Here is an 18,629-nt window from a genome sequence, read left to right on the forward strand (position 1 = left end):
ATCGTCCAGGTTAGGGCAGGGATGTTCCAATCCCATCGCACACTAGTGAGTCCAGTGGTGGGCTGGTCGCAATGCACACTGACACGGTCGCTAAGTGTACGGTGCTTCCTCCAACACATTGGTACGGCTGGCTCCCGGGTAAAGCGGGTGGCTTGGCTGGGTTGTGTTTCGGAGGATGCACGGCTCTCGACCTTCGCCTCTCCTGAGTCTGTACGGCAGTTTCAGAGATGGGACAGATTCTTCAAATAGCCACCCTTTGCCTTGATGACAGCTTTGCACACTCAGCATTCTCTCAACCAGCTTCACCTGGAATGCTTTTCCAACAGTCTTGAAGTTCCCACATATGCTGAGCAATTGTTGGCTGCTTTTCCTTCACTCTGCAGTCCAACTCATCCCAAACCATCTCAATTCGGTTGAAGTCAGGTGATTGTGGCGGCCAGGCAATCTGATGCAGCACTCCATCACTCTCCTTCTTGGTCAAATAGCCCTTACACAGCCTCGAGGTGTGTTGGGCCAGTGTTCTGTTAAAAAACAAATGATAATCCCACTAAGCGCAAACCAGATGGGATGGCGTATTGCTGCAGAATGCTGTGGTAGCCATGTTTGTTAAGTGTGCCTTGAATTCTAAATAAATCACTGACAATGTTACCATTACCCCCACACCATTACACCACCTCCTCCATGCTTCATGGTTGGAACCGTACATGCGGAGATCATCCGTTCACCACTCTGCGTCTCACAAAGACACAGCGGTTGGAACCAAAAATCGCAAATTTGGACTCATCAGACCAAAGAACAGATTTCCACCGGTCTAATGTCCATTGCTCGTGTTTCTTTGACCAAGCAAGTCTCTTCTTCTTATTGGTGTCCTTTAGAAGAGGTTTCTTTGCAGCAATTTGACTATGAAGGCCTGGTTCACGTAGTCTCTTCTGAACAGTTGATGTTGAGATGTGTCTGTCACTTGAACTCTGTGAAGCATTTATTTGGGCTGCAATTTCTGAGGCTGGTAACTCTAATGAACTTATCCCATGTAGCAGAGGTAACTCTGGGTCTCCTTTCCCTGTGGCGGTCCTCATGAGGGCTAGTTTCATCATAGCGTTTGATGGTTTTTGCGACTGCACTTGAAGAAACTTTAAAAGTTCTTAAAATGTTCCATATTGACTGACCTTCATCACTTAAAGTAATGATGGACTGTCATTTCTATTTGCTAATTTGAGCTGTTCTTGCCATCATATGCACTTGGTCTTTTACCAAATAAGGACATCTTCTGTATACTACCCCTACCTTGTCACAACACAACTGATTGGCTCAAACGCATTAAGGAAAGAAATTCCACAACCTTTAACAAGGAACACCTGTTAATTATATAAGATGGAGCCAAAGAACATGGCTGATGTTTTACATTCTCCCATCCAATTGTGCAATTTTGTTATTTTTTTTGCATATTTTCTTCTTCTTGAACTGCACTGTTGTTAAGGGCTTGTAAGTAAGCATTTCATGGTAAAGTCTACACTTGTTGTATTCGGCGCATGTGGCAAATAAGGTTTGATTTGGAATTGAAATGCATTCCAGGTGACTACCTCATGAAGCTGGTTGAGAGAACGCCAAGAATGTGCAAAGCTGTCATCAAGGCTACTTTGAAGAATCTCAAATATAAAATGGATTTTGATTTTGATTTGCTTAACACTTTTTTGGTTAGTACATGATTCCATGTGTTATTTCATAGTTTTGATGTCTTCAATATTATTATACAATGTATAAAATAGTTAAAATAAAGAAAAACCCTGGAATGAGTAAGTGTGTCCAAACCTTTGACTGGTACTGTACAACCTTGATATATGCTGACATATTTCACTCATGCTGAAAGCTCAGACCTTTATTTGCAGACCATTCTTACCCTCCACATTCTCACACCAGGCCAACACTCAATGTCTTGCTACTGTATGGCTAAACATTTTTCGATATTTTCCCCAAGCAAGTACCATAATAAATATATGACCGACTCTCCAGACAGAACGTCATTCTCCAGACAGAACGTCTGGAGAATGGAGAATCTCAGGTAACTCCCAAATTAACCTTGTATCTTTTATTTGCCTCAGGTTTTAGTATGTTATTTTGGTTTGATCATATATGTAGGCTACCATGGCCTTTCTGCATTTGATAGGCAGATTCTGTATTTTCAACAATGCAAGAAGACACATTGATGCAGTGACTAAAGTCGAAGAACTAGTTTATCATGGTGACATGAGGATTTGTCAAATATGTCACAGTATCCAACATTGGTGCTCCAGTTTACCCATAGTACAGCATAAGATTGCAGGCAGTGATCAACTGTTCTATGTGGTCCCATTGAATGAAGTGAGTCAAATTTAACTTGTACATTTCCAAAACAGAGCACAATAATGCTGGCATCGGAGGCATCATGCTCTCTTTGAATAAGGACGCACTGCCCAAGTCTGACAGATGATGGCGCCTCAAGCACAAGAGGGGACTAACAGGTACCCTAAAAGAAGAAGACCTGAAGTTACTTTTTTTGTAGCAGGTTAGGAGAATTTAGGCATACGGTTAGGAGAATGAACGTAGCAGGTTAGAATAATTAGGTTAAGACTAGGAAAAGGGTTAGGGTTTAGGGATACCGAAAATGCTCTCCTAAACTGCTAGGAAAATCACTTCCAGTCATCGTTGTATCCAAGTGCCATGAAAAGAGTGTGCCCCTTATACGCAAGGTCCAACCATAGAGATAGAGGAATCATATTTATATCTGTGCCATTGTAACGTCTGTGACAGCATGAGCAACACCATTGAGGCTACAACCTATAGCAATCCCCACACAATTGACTACTTTAACATGGTGGGTGATGGCAATGCCCAATAGCAATGGCAATGTCAATGCTAAAACATGTTATATCCATGAAGAGTCCTCAATCTATCTCTATGGGTCCAAGAGAAATTCAAACACCCTTTTCATGCTACTTCAATACAGCTACAACCGGAAGTAACTTTTTTGTAGCAGGTTATAGGAGAATGAGGTTAAGGTTAGGAAATGGGTTTGTGAAAAAAATGCTCTCGTAACCTGCTAGGAAAACCACTTCGGGTCATAGCTGTATCGGTGTGGCATGAAAATAGTTTGTCCTGTTTTGTGTGAGTGTTCAAAAAGGATTGTATATGCATTATTTATTTTACGTTTTACAAGAAGTAAGTCACCTATGACAAGGAACTACTCATCAATACAAATAAACGATAACTGTAAGAGCCCTCGGTCATTACTGAACCAAGATATTTCTAGACCAAAATGAAGTACTACTGAGAGCCAATCTCCCAAATATGGACAATAAATAGTTGGAGGCTTTGAGAGGGTGGTAAGACTTTTGATGGTAGCCTGAGTGACTCAAAGGTGTCATGTCCTGATGATTAGCAGGTATTTGTAGTCCACATATTACAGTGGCAGATGGCTGCAATCGGAGAAGCTCATGGGAGGTGACGTCCCTTTGCATGCTGGGACATTGTAGATTGTGGCAGACTTTTGAGGTCTGCAGGGTCACTGCACAGAAGATGGTGGCTGATCAGACACAAAGAGATACAAAAGCCAGATGTCCTAAGTGTTTGCACCAATAGGGACAAATCACCTGTTAAATTCCCTTTTGAAATAGATTCAAACGTAGGGGAAAGCTTAGTAAATCTGGCCCATATTCTTCTACCTGTGTCCACTTTCCTCTTCTCAGTACCTGACTGGATGATTGACAGACAGGCGTGTGATTGATCCTTCTGGGAACCGTGTCACCTGCTAGGTCTCCCTGTTTATGAAGGTCTGGAGACACCTGCTTAATGTGGATGTGCTGGTAATGGCCAATGATGTAAGTATGTATGTCTATGGTCATGACTGAGGTCTCCATCATGCTCAGGGGATTGAGAGCTGCCAGAATGATATTATGATGACAAACGTATCTCTTTATGACAGTATTCTCTGGGTCAGGGTTTCCCAAAGTTGGTCCAGGGGTGGGGGGGTGTTAGGCTGTGGGAGTCTGAATCAGAGTACTTAACATACGGTAGAGCTATTATTTAAGATTCCTCTAGATTTAACAAAATTACAACAAAAAATTGTTTTGGGTTTGTAAGTCCTTATTTCATTGATATCCTATTGAATTGTTATCAGATTTTCTAGCAGCATGACTCCTGAGATATTGTATTATTTAGGGTAATTTCTTGTTTGTGACAGACTGTTCCGTTTCCGAGATTTGTTCTAGGATCTAAAACAAAGATGTCCACCTGCGTTTTACAATATCTGCCACTGAAAAACGACACATCACAGAAGCTCTAAAGCATTCCAGAGATGCTCCAGCTCCTCTTACACCAGCCAAACTCACAGATCTTCATCTGACATTAGGTTGAGCTATCTATATGGTGAGGCCTGGTGGATGTCAGTACATAGCATTATCGCCGTAGCACGTTGGTTACCCAGAATTCATGTTCTAGGTTCTAGTGGACAGGGGTGAGTGGCCAAGCTTAAAGGAATCCACACCATGTCATGGGCTGAGGGTCAGGAGGTTAGAAGTAAGGGGTCAGAGGTTAGAGGTGAATCCACTGGAGCTGGTTGAAGACTGGGATGTGAGGGGTGGCATGTTGCTGCAGAGTCCTAGAGATAGTCATGGTTGGGGCACCAAGGGTGAAAAGAGTCTCTACAGTCCAGTCATTGCATTCTATGCTCCCATGTGATTTATTTAACAATGTTTTGACCACTCAGGTCTTCATCAGGTGCAAGGGTCATGCCCCATGCAGGGCCACAGAGTGTGACATTATGCCCCCTGTTCTGTGTTTATTTCTGTCAGCCCCTGAGGGCCGGGTGGTGGGGGGGCTAGGAATGTGGGGGGGCTAGGAATGTGGGGGGGCTAGGAATGTGGGGATAGTATGCTTCAGAGAGTCATTTCTCATGTGGAAAGGGAACACATATACATACTGTCCATGATGATAATGGCTGATATTGTGTAAAACATGTGATCTACAATGACTGATCTTAGCTTCACATGCTTATTCTTTGAAATGTTTGATTGGATGTTCTATATGTCTTTTTCAGAGATACTTGGTGTCTGTATCTACTCTTTGTAACTTATGGATTGTATCGGAACAAAACGCCATCTGCTTTTTCCTCCAGTTTGGAATTTTAAAAGGAACCATTCTACTCCTTCACCACTAGAGGGCATATCACAGCTATTCTACAGTGAAGTACCCGAGCACTCAAATTGGCCTGAGCTGTTGTTGAGTGAAAGAACCATTTTCCCTTCTTCACACTTTTTCTCAGACATTGTTTGCCGTCCTGCTGAAAGTATTTACATGCAGAATTGAAAGGCGTGTGTGTGTTCTCTCAAGGGCCAAGCCATGAAAATGACCCTGATCGTCTTGCACCATTTCTGCCATAAACTGCAGCTGTCCGCTCAGTGTTAAAACATTTCTGTATGGCTGTCTGGCTGAACGAATGGCTGACTGGCTGGCTGAAAATAGGAAGAATAACTATTTAATTCTGGGATTTTCCCTGGAGACGGTTTGTTTATTTTCTTGCGCGCATATATTTTTTGTTACAGTGATTTAGAGGACATTTAATACAACACTGTTCTCATGGCAGTCTTCTTGAATTTTTTTTATCCTAATTGATTGAAATATTGCATTTTTATGTTTGTAATATGCAGCATTTGTAGAATAATTACTTACAGAAAATGTCCCAAATCATGTTGTATTCCACATTACAGATTGCATGCACTGTTCACTCAGTTGTAAATTCAAATAAAGTCCAGGCCAGTTTCCCACAACCCTTCAGTCACCCAGAGAGGAGCCAGCAACACAATGCTCCTCAAATGCTCTTAAAATACATGACCTCATTGACCTCTTTGAATTATAACCGCTAGGATTGGCCCTGGCTGTAGCACAATATGAGGCTTGTGATTGTGTTTTAATTCTAATGGCAAGCGAAAAGATGGCTTCCTCCAAAAGAGAGAGGGGAGCTGAGATGGGTGGATTTATGGCCCTTGTCCTGGCCGCCGGCCTCACATCCTCTCTGATCTGCTTTTACTCTGACGACCCCTGACCTCCAGAGTCATTAGAATGCTCTCTGAATGGTCCCATTGGCCCTCAGCCCATCTCACACTCACTCACTGCTTGTTTTTCGAATCAAATTACTATATTTAACAGGGACACTAGCCGCCGAGCCGCCTGGCCGGGCCAACTCCATCTAAACACACATCTGTTTGAAATTGTGACTGGCAATTATTTTATGTCATGTGCAAGTTTATTTTTGTCCCCCCGCTCACTTTTGTTTGTTGTTGTTTGTTTTTCAGTAAATGTCTCTTTCTCTGCATTGCTAATGGCCAAAACCCAGTAGGGATTCTGGGTCCTGGAACTGTGCTGTCACAAAGGTTAGTGGCACGGCCGGACTACTGCATTTGGGGCACCAGGGCACCGACCTCCCAACCACCCTCAGCTAACTAACTGCATTTCAAGAGAATTTTTTTTAATTCAACGCTTTTTTTCTTTGTGGCAAATATTTTTTGTTTGTTTTATAGGTCATCTCATGCTTCTGTTCCCATTTTTCCATGAGGCCGAGATAAATGTTTTCAGTTTTAAAGAAAATGTACTGCTATTCTACACATTTCCCTGCGTGCCTGTTCGGTAATCCGGCCCTGGCTAGTGGTGTGGCCGGAAAGAGGAAAATAGAAAACCACAGTAAGGTTTTTAATTCTGAAATACAAAGCAGGCAGATTTTTTATTCTATTCAGAGTGAGAGAGCAGGATTTTCAGACTGTCACTAAGTCAGAGAGAGCTCTGTCTGTATCGCTGCCAGATCATCATTTTGTCTTCATTTTGTCTGTCTGTTATTCATGGTTTTTAAACGTGGTCTGGTGGGAGAGGAGATGTATAGACTACACTGATATGAAATGAAATGTTTTATTGGTTTAGTCCACGTATGTGATTTACTAGCCTGACGACTCACACAAAATTATTTGCTACATACTTTAGTCTAAGACTGCCATCATTGAAGTCCTTTGTGGTGACGAGGGGCGACTGAATCATCTCTAACCAGAGTATCAAAACCAATGACACGTTTTTAATCCGCCGCTTTACCCATGTGTGATCTGGCTCTGGCCCACAACCCATTGGTGTCTGCACCAATCAGACAGCCCAGAATGTGTTCTCATTCAGTGAAGGGTCAGGGAGGTACTAAGATCCAGACTCATTGCAGACAAGAAACTAATGTCTGTAGGCGTGCCGTAGAGTTTGGCCAGTGCAAAGAGTCTGGGTAGCCAGGCAAGTGATTTACTAGGATAGGAGAGGCTGTATTCTTCTTGTATCTCATATTTATTGACTGTTGGCTGATACCAACTATAGATAGTATTAAGCCATAAGTGTTAACATGTGAGCATGTGCATGCGTGCTGCGCACATGCTCTCTCTGTGACAGAACATCCCTCACATTCTTTCTGCCCCACAGTTGGATCACATTTAAAGGACAATCACTCCAGTTATGTCCTAACCTCATTTATTCTTCTTCCAGCTGGCTTTAGACCAGAAACCCCTTTGTCCTCCGAGACCTTGTTCTAACAGTGTACTTAAGGGACAGCCAAGGCCAGGCCAATGTTCTCACAATATCCTCTGGTTATCCAGTGATAAAGATGTCTTCCACAGATGTCTTTAGTCAATGGTTGATAGGGCCGATGAGAGTGGTGGGAGAGGCCAATATTCCTGGACTTGGGGATCACGTTCCCTCTGCAACAACTGGCCCCATAATTGCCACAGAATATAATGGGCGTCTTCATGACCATTAAACTGGCTTATGATTAGTGGCTAAAACCCATAGCAATCATGGTGGATTTTTTCAAGAATGATTGGTTTGTCAAAAATATTTCACTTTATTTGTTTGACAACATACAGTGCACTCAGAAAGTATACAAACCCCTTGCCTTTTTACACATTTTGTTACGTTACAGCCTTAATCTAGAATTGATTACATATTAGTTTCATATTAGAAATGTTTGCACATTTATTACAAATAAAAAACAGAAATACCTTATTTACGTAAGTATTCAGACCCTTTGCTATGAGACTCGAAATTGAGCTCAGGTGCATCCTGTTTCCAGTGATCATCCTTGAGATGTTTTTACAACTTAATTTGAGTCAACCTGTGGTAAATTCAATTGATTGGACATGATTTGGAAAGGCACACACCTATCTATATAAGGTCCCACAGTTGACAGTGCATGTCAGAGCATAAACCAAGCCATGAGATCGAAGGAATTGTCAGAGAGCTCCGAGACAAGATTATGTCAAGGCACAGATCTGGGTAAACCTAGCAATCGGGGGAGAAGGGCCTTGGTCAGGGAGGTGACCAAGAACCCAATGGTCACTCTGACAAAGCTCCAGAGTTCCTGATGGGAGAACCTTCCAGAAGGACAACCATCTCTGCAGCACTCCACCAATCAGGCCTTTATGGTAGAGTGGCCAGACGGAGGCCACTCCTCAGTATTAGGTACATGACAGCCCGCTTGGAGTTTGCCAAAAGGCATCTAAAGGACTCCGACCATGAGAAACAAGATTCTCTGGTCTGATGAAACCAAGATTGAACTCTTTGGCCTGAATGCCAAGCGTCACATCTGGCGGAAACCTAGCACCATCCTTACGCTGAAGTATGGTGGTGGCAGCATAATTCTGTGGAGATGTTTTTCAGCAGCAGGGACTGGGAGTAGTCAGGATCGAGGGAAAGATGAACGGAGTAGGGTACAGAGAGATCCTTGATGAAAACCTGCTCCAGAGTGCTCAGGACCTCAGACTGGGGCGAAGTTTCACCTTCCAACAGGACAACAGCCCTAATCACACAGGAAGGACAATGCAGGATTGGTTTTGGGACAAGTCTCAATGTCCTTGAGTGGCCCAGCCAGAGCCCGGACTTGAACCCAATTGAATATCTCTGGAGAGACCTGAAAATACACTCCCCATCCAGCTACACTCCCCATCCAACCTGACAGAGCTTGTGAGGATCTGCAGAGAAGAATGGGATAAACTCCCCAAATACAGGTGTGCCAAGCTTGTAGCATCATGTCCAAGACGTGAGTCTGTAATCGCTGCCAAAGGTGCTTCTGAATACTTATGTAAATGTGATATTTAAATTTCTAAAAACACGTTTTTGCTTTGTCATTATGGGATTCTGTGTTTAGATTGATGAGGGTGAAAAAAAACAATTTAATCAATTTTAGAATAAGGCTGTATAACAAACAAACAAAATGTGGAAAAAGTCAAGAGGTCTGAATACTTATCGAATGCACGGTACTTAGGCTTGTGGTTTGCTTATAAGATTCCTGGATAAAATAGTCAATAATTGTTTGCAAATGATAATATTCAAATGTTTATGATAAATGTGTTGTTTAACATGAGAGTCAGGTTTAACTGGGAGGACTAAATTCACTAACAAGGATGTCCAGGGGAATGCACAGTACCACAGTGATAGCCACCAGAGTCTCTAGCTAGTGATAATGCCAGTCCAGTCCAACTGTTTTGGCCCTGCACCCCCACCCATGTTGATGTGACGTGTGAGAATCCTTTCCCACCTAAAATGGAAGGTTTTGACATGTTGCTAGTGCTAAAAGCCCAGATATTGGTGTGGGGTTTAGCACTATGCTTAAATTACACTAAAAGGGGCTAGTAAGTGTCTCCTCTCTCCATCCCTATGGGCAGAATGACTGAGGGTATTGTACATGTTCTGGGGGGCTAGTAGCAAGCAGCACAGGTCGACATAAGAATCAACACTTAAAGTGTAACTAGAATTGCCTTTCTAATGCTGATTTTATGAATTTATTGATTTGTTTTTTCAGTGCTATTTCAGTGTCTTGGGCATCTAGATGAAATAATGATCAGTGTCATTACTGTGTATTAATCAGAGCTTGTTTTATGTTGTATTAATAAACTCCAAGTGCAACAGAGTCACTTAGGCAGATGGAGGGATATTGAACAACAGATGCTGATTTGCAAAGGGCCATATCATGAATAATTACAGGTGGATTATACAGTGACATCCGACTGGGAATACACTGGTTGAATCAATGTTGTTTCCACATCATTTAAATGAAATGACGTTGAACCAATGTGGAATCGACATGTAATTAACGTCTGTGCCCAGTAGGATCTATGGTTCGAGTGCCACGGTGGTAGACCTCTTTAGATTTGTTAACATGTCTGTGTGTAAGGAAAGATAAAAAAAAATGTAAAGTAGTAAAACGAGCTGTCTCTATTTGCAGTTATCTGTTTGCTGTTGATCTTTTATTTGTTCATCAATTGTGTGTACATTTTCATTCTGACATCTATGAGCAAAATGAAAAAGAAAAAGGACTAGTGAACACTTTTACCCAACATAGGCACTACACTGGAGAATACCAAACAAGTGTCTTCCTAGAGTTCCCTGAAAACTGATTGGTTGTGAAATAACATGGCTGTCTTGGGGTATGCTGATTCCTCCTGCTAGAGCTGTTGGTACAGAGATGGGTTTCCTGTTCCTGTGTGAGGGCAGGAGGGCATGCAGGCAGGCGGGCGCTCTGGGCGGAAAGGCCTGTCAGCGCTGTCAGCATCGCACCACAGCTGGGTGGGTTCAAATACTATTTGTCATAATTTCAAACACATTAGCTGGGCTTGATTGATCTTGCCTGTCGCAATGGACAAAATACAATAGTCGCAAAAGTACAAACTCCACCCACCTGGCACTCCAGACAGGCTGAAGAAAACACTCAAAGTATTTGAAAGATTTCAAATAGTATTTGAACCCATGTCTGCATCGCACCACAGCTGGGAAACCTCACTGCTCTACTCTGCTGTACAGCTGGAGTCCATTTTAGGTAAATGTGAACTGCTGGCCACAGCACAGCGTTTTATTTAGCATTCCTTGTAAAGCCACGCTGGTGGAGAACTGAAGAGCAGATGAATGCGGAGAAGCACGCACACACAAACACATTGTTTTATAACTTCATAATTAACTGTGTATTTGTTAGGGCGCATGCAAGTGGTTTGAAAGAATGACCTTCCTAACTTTCACAAGAATAATACTCTCATATAAACTGGAAGCAAAACCACAAGGCCATGTAAAATGGTTTCTACTATTTTATCACCGGCCATGTAAGGGGTTATGTTCGCACTGTTATGTGCTAGTAGCTAGCAAAATCATCTGCTTTTCTTTTCTGGGGTGTCTTAGTTGTCTGCACATGTAGCTTGTTAAAGCGAATATCAATAGAAACATCTTCAAGACACCTCAGGCGATCACGATCTAAAATGCCTTCTGAACAAACCCCCAGGCGTCGAGCCTCAGCTAACTCAGCTAGCTCTCTGACACTCAGTAAAATTTTAATTACGGAGAAGATTTTCCATCTGTACCACTAGGGCCTCTCCTGGGGGATGTTCATTGTACTGCAGGAGAGATGCCTTTCATGTTGGTGCATGGCACTAACCTGACTTGGGGTCGATGTATGGAGAGAGAGAGAGCCAATGACACCGTCACGATCCTTATGATAGTTAATGAACCCTTTTGATGGTTTTGGAGATGTAAGGTTGGTGGACTCGTTGAACCACCAGTGTCCAGTGCTTTCTCTGTCATATATAAAAAAGTAAGCGCATCAACCTACCCGATATGTGTGTGAACAATTTAAAATGATGTGATAGTTAGCCACCACAAAAGCAAACTGGTCACACCAGGTCTTGAGGTAGAAACATACAAATAAATTGAATCACAATGAAAGACAAGAATATCTCCAAATATTAAATCAAAATGTATTTGTCACATGCGCCGAATACAACTCTACAGTGAAATGCTTACTTACAAGCCCTAAACCAACAATGCAGTTTAAAGAAAAAATAAGTGTTAAATAAAAAATAACTGTAACAAATAATTAAAGAGAAGCAGTAAAATAACAATAGTGAGGCTATATACAAGGGGTACCGGTACAGAGTCAATGTGAGGGGGCACCGGTTAGTCGAGGTAGGTTAGTTGAGGTAATATGTACATGTAGGTAGAGTTAAAGTGACTATGCATAGATAATAAACAGAGAGTAGCAGCAGCATAAAAGGGGGGGGGGGGGGGGCAATGCAAATAGTCTCAGCAGCCATTTGATTAGCTGTTCAGGATTCTTAAAGTATGGCTTGGGGGTAGAAGCTGTTAAGTCTTTTGGACCTAGACTTGGCGCTTCAGTACCGCTTGCCATGCGGTAGCAGAGAGAACAGTCTATGACTTGGGTGGCTGGAGTCTTGACAATTTTTAGGGCCTTCCTCTGATGGCCTGGTATAGAGGTCCTGGATGGCAGGAAGCTTTGCTCACCTCTTGCCGGGGACTGTATTAGACCTGGGACACCAGGTGGGTACAATTAATTATCAGGTAGAATAGAAAACCAGCAGGCTGTAGGGTAAGTGTTGAATTCCCCTGGTATAGATTATAGAGGGAAACAGGCTGTTTTGTTTGGGCAGCTGGTTTCTGCTGCATCATGACCTATTCTTGTTTCCTGTACCATGTGACAGACGGGGATTCTGAGGGAGTATATTATCCCTGTGACATGCTGAGGTCCCTTACCCACTTCATGTAATCAGGGGTAATTTACTTGCTGCAAATCCTCATCTGACCCATTCTTATGACAACTTGAGAAAAGACACATTACAAAATCAGACCATGGCATGTATTTTTAAACATCTCAGAGTGCTGATCTAGGATCATTTTTGACTTTCAGATAATAATGAATGGACAGGGGAGATATGATCCTAGATCAGCACTACTACTCTGAGATGCTTTGTGAATATTGTCTCAGGAAGTAAATTAAGGGTAGAGGATATTTAACACTAGCATAAATACTTGAGGTGCCTCTAACCCTAAAACCCTGTTTCTCTATTATTCTAGCTGTTCTGCTGTTCAAACTGTCATTTCAGTTTGTATTTTGGGGTATAATTGCAATGGTGAAATGTTGAAAATAGGCACCCAGGACAGCCTAGCAGGAGTTTCCATCTCCGCCCACTGTGCTCCACTCTGTTGAATCCCTAGTTTAGGTCTGTCTCTCAGTCCCAGAACTAGGAGGTCACAGGGTCAGGGTTTGGGTGGACACTGCTCAGCCTATTAGTGTGATTCCCCCAGATGTAAAAACAGGGAATTAGAGGGCTTTTATAGTTAAGGGGAGGTTTAAGGTAGGTTCTTGGGTTAGTGGCCTGGGTTAAGAAAGACAAGTGAGCCAAACCAGTAGAACGTTAGCCAAAATCTTACTGCCTCTACTTACAGTACTAAATTTGATTGTTATATAACTCTTTGCTCAGATTATTTTTTTGCCAATTGAACTCCCTTTCAACTTTCAGATTATAAAATAATTAAACAACGTTTGGCTCAATTAAGCATTTTAAAGTTGAGGTTTCCATACATAATGATTACAAAATTGTTTCTTACACTTTCTTAACTTATAAAGTCCTTACAACAGCAATTTCCGGAGGAAAATTATGTGGGTGGAGTGGTCAGGGGTGGAGTGGTGATGGGTGTATCCATCCCAAAGGCCAATTACAACAGGAAAGGGAAATACATTATAAACATAAAAGGAACTATGAGCCTCCCTGACCAGCTAGGGCTCGAACAGGGTCATCCATTCTCGCCTCTCCCTTACCTCTCACTCTCACTCTCACTCTCACTCACAGAAGTCTTCAATCAGCAATCCTCTGTCCTCAACCCAAAACCCCATTCACAAATGCATTCTTCTTTAACAGCCCACACAGCTCTTGCCCCCTTGTAGCCATTGACCTCTCCGGTGCTTCGTCACAGTAGCAGCGTGGTCACGGATCATAGCAAGGTCCTGTTTCTCGATGGTCTCTACCCAGAGTCAGGCCACAATGCAGTCCTTCATGGAGGAGCGTGCACATCCTCTGGGCTGAGACTAGGGTGATAATAACTTATGGTGTCAGATTAAGCCATATTGTGTTGCATAGGCTACTGCCTGGAGGCTTGGGTGATAGTCCAAGACCTCTCTGGTGTAGAAGGTGCCCCTTGACACAGTTCACGCCCCTCTGGTCTCAATGGACTGGGCTGTGTACAGGAAGATTTTGATGAGTGAGAGTGAGAGGTAGCGAGAATGAGAGGTAGAGAAAGATAAAAACATGGAGAGGGAAACAGAGAGAGAGAGAGACATAGAGAGAGAGGGCCCCAGTCCAATCACTTTATTATGATGACCTGCCCTCTTGGATCAAATGTGAAAAGGTGACACACCGTTGTTTCTAAAAATAGAATGAGATTCTTTCATCCACTCTCATTCACTCTCTGAGTGTACAGCCTCTTTTGATCTCTGTTTTGTGTGTGCTATCTAATGTTTCAGTAATGGATGTATAAATTTGCATGATTAGTGGTCTTGTGTAGATATGAAGAGTTTCATTCCAAAACGCTCTATATCCATTTTCAGAATTAGCTTTTACTGTTTAAAGAACTTCTAAAAGAGATTGGTGTGTTTTTACACCACCTAATCATGGCATGGGGTTGTTCAATGACATACGTATTTGTTTGACGTCTATCACTTGATAGTTTCATTTCAGAAAGACAAATGATCATGTTTTATTGCAAAATGCTACAGTGAGGGAAAAAAGCATTTGATCCCCTGCTGATTCTGTATGTTTGCTCACTGACAAAGAAATGATCAGTCTATAATTTTAATGGTAGGTTTATTTGAACAGTGAGAGACAGAATAACAACAAAAAAATCCATGTCAAAAAAAGTAATAAATTGATTTGCATTTTAATGAGGGAAATACGTATTTGACCCCCTCTCAACAGAAAGATTTCTGGCTCCCAGGTGTCTTTTATACAGGTAACGAGCTGAGATTAGGAGCACACTCTTAAAGGGAGTGCTCCTAATCTCAGTTTGTTACCTGTGTAAAAGACACCTGTCCACAGAAGCAATCAATCAATCAGATTCCAAACTCTCCACCATGGCCAGGACCAAAGAGATCTCCAAGGATGTCAGGGACAAGATTGTAGACCTACACAAGGCTGGAATGGGCTACAAGACCATCGCCAAGCAGCTTGTTGAGAAGGTGACAACAGTTGGTGCGATTATTCGCAAATGGAAGAAGCACAAAATAACTGTCAATCTCCCTCGGCCCGGGGCTCCATGCAAGATCTCACCTCGTGGAGTTGCAATGATCATGAGAACAGTGAGGAATCAGCCCAGAACTACACGGGAGGATCTTGTCAATGATCTCAAGGAAGCTGGGACCAAAGTCACCAAGAAAACAATTGGTAACACACTACGCCGTGAAGGACTGAAATCCTGCAGCGCCCGCAAGGTCCCCCTGCTCAAGAAAGCACATATACATGCCCATCTGAAGTTTACCAATGAACATCTGAATGATTCAGAGGACAACTGGGTGAAAGTGTTGTGGTTATATGAGACCAAAATGGAGCACTTTGACATCAACTCAACTCGACGTGTTTGGAGGAGGAGGAATGCTGCCTTTGACCCCAAGAACACCATCGTCAAACATGGAGGTGGAAACATTATGCTTTGGGGGTGTTTTTCTGCTAAGGGGACAGGACAACTTCACCGCATCAAGGGACAATGGACGGGGCCATGTACCGTCACATATTGGGTGAGAACCTCCTTCCCTCAGCCAGGGCATTGAAAATGGGTCGTGGATGGGTATTCCAGCATGACAATGACCCAAAACTCACGGCCAAGGCAACAAAGGAGTGGCTCAAGAAGAGGCATATTAAGGTCCTGGAGTGGCCTAGCCAGTCTCCAGACCTTAATCTCATAGAAAATCTGTGGAGGGAACTGAAGGTTCGAGTTGCTAAACGTCAGCCTCAAAACCTTAATGAAGATCTGCAAAGAGGAGTGGGACATGAGATGTGTACAAACCTGGTGGACAACTACAAGAAATGTCTGACCTCTGTGATTGCCAACAAGGGTTTTGCCACCAAGTACTAAGTCATGTTTTGCAGAGGGGTCAAATACTTATTTCCCTCATTAAAATGCAAATCAACATTTTTTTTGACGTGTTTTTCTGGATTTTTTTGTTGTAATTCTGTCTCTCACTGTTCAAATAAACCTACCATTAAAATTATACACTGATCATTTCTTTGTCAGTGGGCAAACATACAAAATCAGCAGGGGATCAAATACTTTTTTCCCTCACTGTATATATATATACCCCTCACTCTCAGAGAAATAAGTAGTAGCAGTCAAATGTGACAAATAACTACGTTTTTAATAAAGAACTTTTCAAATGAATAATTTTGCACGCCCAATTTTTCAGTTTTTGATTTGTTAAAAAAGTTTGAAATATCCAATAAATGTCGTTCCACTTCATGATTGTGTCCCACTTGTTGATTCTTCACAAAAAAACACAGTTTTATATCTTTATGTTTGAAGCCTGAAATGTGGCAAAAGGTCGCAAAGTTCAAGGGGGCCGAATACTTTCGCAAGGCACTGTATACACACCTCCCGGCTGTGTCAGGGCTATTTGACCAAGGAGAGTGATGGAGTGCTGCATCAGATGACCTGGCCTCCACAATCACCCGACCGCAACCCAATTGAGATGGGGATGAGTTGGACCGCAGGGTGATGGAAAAGCAGCCAACAAATGCTCAGCATATGTGAGAACTCCTTCAAGACCATTGGAATCTGGTTGAGAGAATGCCAAGAGTGTGCAAAGCTGTCATCAAGGCAAAGGTTGGCTACTTTGAAGAATCTAAAATATTATATATATTTTGTTTTGTTTAACACTTTTTGGTTACTACATAATCCCATATGTGTTATTTCATAGTCTTGATGTCTTCACTAATATTCTACAATGTAAAAAAAGTAGAAATAAATAAAAACCCTTGAATGAGTAGGTATGTCCAAAACTTTTGACTGTTACTGTAAATATACATTGTGCATTCGGGAAGTATTCAGACCCCTTGACTTCTACCACATTTTGTTACCTTATTCTAAAATGCATAAAAAAATATGTTTCCCTCATCAATCTACACACAATACCCCATATTGACAAAGCAAAAACAGGTTTTTAGAAATGTTATCATATTATAAAAACTAAAAAAACAAATATCACAGCCTTGTGTCTTCTTGGGTATGACACTACACGCTTGGCACACCTGTATTTGGGGAGTTTCTCCCATTCTTCTCTGCAGATACTCCCAAGCTCTGTCAGTTTGGATTGGGAGCGTCGCTGCCCAGCTATTTTCAGGTATCGCCAGAGATGTCCAATCAGGTTCAAGTCTGGGCTCTGGCTGGGCCACTCAAGAACTTTCAGAGACTCCTACGTTGTGTGCTTAGGGTTGTTGTCCTGTTGGAAGGTGAACCTTCACCCCAGTCTGAGGTCCTAAGCATTCTGGAGCAGGTTTTCATCAATGATCTCTCAGTACTTCATTCCTCTTTCCCTCGATCCTGACTAGCCACCCAGTTCCTGCCGCTAAAAAACATCCCCACAGCATGATGCTGACACCACCATGCTTCACCGTAGGGATGGTTCCAGGTTTCCTCCAGACGTGATGCTTGGCATTCAGGCCAAAGATTTCACTCTTGGTTTCATCAGACCAGAGAATCTTGTTTCTCATGGTCTGAGAGTCCTTTAGGTGCCTTTTGGCAAACTCTAAGCGGTCTGTCATGTACCTTTTATTGAGTCATATGTGCCTTTTTCAAAGCGATTTCTCAGTTTGGCTGGGTGGACAGCTCTTGGAAGAGTCTTGGTGGTTCCAAACTTATTTAATTTAAGATGGAGGCCATTGTGTTATTTGGGACCTTCAAATGCTGCAGAAATGTTTTGGTGCCCTTTCTCAGATCTGTGCTTCAACATAATCCTGTCTCGGAGCTCTACGGACAATTCCTTCGACCTCATGGCTTGTTTTTTGCTCTGACATGCACTGTCAACTGTGGGACCTTATACAAATCATGTCCAATCAATTTAATTTACCACAGGTGGACTCCAATCAAGTTATATAAACATCTCAAGGATGATCAATGGAAACAGGATGCACCTGAGCTCAATTTCATGTCTCATGGCACAGGGTCTGAGTACTTCTGTAAATAAGATATTTTTTATCATATTTATTTTAAAACCTGTTTTTGCTTGGTCATTATGGGGTATCGTGTGGAAATGTTTTTATTGAATCCATTTTAGAATAAGGCTGCAATGTAACAAAATGTGAAAAAGTCAAAGGGACTTATTAATGACCAAATGCATTGCATATATATATATTCTGTCCATTGATAAATACAGTGCCTTGCGAAAGTATTCGGCCCCCTTGAACTTTGCGACCTTTTGCCACATTTCAGGCTTCAAACATAAAGATATACAAAAGTGGGACACAATCATGAAGTGGAACGACATTTATTGGATATTTCAAACTTTTTTAACAAATCAAAAACTGAAAAATTGGGCGTGCAAAATTATTCAGCCCCTTTACTTTCAGTGCAGCAAACTCTCTCCAGAAGTTCAGTGAGGATCTCTGAATGATCCAATGTTGACCTAAATGACTAATGATGATAAATACAATCCACCTGTGTGTAATCAAGTCTCCGTATAAATGCACCTGCACTGTGATAGTCTCAGAGGTCCGTCAAAAGCGCAGAGAGCATCATGAAGAACAAGGAACACACCA

The sequence above is a fragment of the Oncorhynchus clarkii genome, chromosome 3 (assembly GCF_045791955.1).
Source record: "Oncorhynchus clarkii lewisi isolate Uvic-CL-2024 chromosome 3, UVic_Ocla_1.0, whole genome shotgun sequence".
Classification (NCBI taxonomy): Eukaryota; Metazoa; Chordata; class Actinopteri; order Salmoniformes; family Salmonidae; genus Oncorhynchus; species Oncorhynchus clarkii.